Raw genomic sequence first — 1,300 nt, 5'->3', positions numbered from 1 at the left:
AACTCTAGAGATAGATACGTGGCCTCCACTCATGCCATGTTATGACGATAACAACTTCTTTATAACTTTGAAGAAACGTTATATCTCAGAAACGGTGGCTCGTAGGAAAAAAAATATTGATACATTTTTAAGAGATAATGTAATGATCTACAATTTTTGTATGGAGGTACTTTTATGATAAAACTTTACCGTTTTTGCTAAAAATCACGAAAAACTCATTTTTTTACCTTTGACCTTGAATCAAGGAAATTTTATCCATACAGGGGAATGATGGGGAACTTTTTAAATATTATTTATAATTATGTTTTTGAACAATTCTACTGATTTTCAGCTTGTTGGGATTTTATGTACCTTCACTCTCATTTTTGAAGATCTAGATTGATCCGGACTACATCACGCTCGCTGGTTATCTAGTAAAGCCATTTGTATGTGTTAAAAGGAAAGCTATGTTTATGTTCAAGAAGTAACTGAAGCTAGCGTTAGACGATGTAAATTCCATTTGTCAAATTCTGTATTTTTATCGTGTCAATATACTTGAAAATGTGATTTACAGCTCCAAACGCTCATCAAAGCTCTATATCAAGATTTAATAACCATGAAAAAAATTGAGTAAAATTCATAAAAAATTAAGTGAAATTTTCCACAGCAGCTATCTAATAAATTCGCTAAGCATTTATGGTATTTATCTGAAGAGCTGTCCAGTATTAGCACTTCTTTTGATTCTGACGTGCGCCTATAAATACTTAAATTTACAAATGGTAGAAGCACTTTAAATAAGAAACGGAAAACCTACAAATGCTCCAAAAAGATTTATTATATCTAAAAAAAATCTCCAGTCAAAATGCTATCAAAAAACTATTGATGATTTTCTCTGACTGAAAAAGTCATTAACTATTTTAAACAATTTAAACTGTCAACAGACTTTCTTTCAGATACATTCTGCACAGTGGGATTCTGAAGAGAGTTATGTAAAATGCCGGTGCAAGAGTATTCAGTAATCTTAAAAGTAGTTAATGATATTGCGGAAAAGAGCAGTCGCTTTAGTTCAACAATAATATAGTAATACCTTTAGTAAAAGACGATACTCAAAAACAATACTTATAACAAAATAGTATTTTGAACGAGAATTTATTTGATAATATTTATAAAGAAAGTAATTTTGTAAATTTGTAATTTTGTAAATTTGTTAATCTGTTTCCTTATGTTATTTAAGAATTGTTATTATTATTTTTTTCATTATTATTTGTTCTTATTACGAAATTAATAAATTGAAGTTAAAAGATAATTTGTAATTTAAAAG

Source organism: Cotesia glomerata, linkage group LG2 (assembly GCF_020080835.1).
Source record: "Cotesia glomerata isolate CgM1 linkage group LG2, MPM_Cglom_v2.3, whole genome shotgun sequence".
NCBI lineage: Eukaryota > Metazoa > Arthropoda > Insecta > Hymenoptera > Braconidae > Cotesia > Cotesia glomerata.
The sequence above is the reverse complement of the archived record's forward strand: the minus strand, read 5'-3'. Positions refer to the sequence as shown.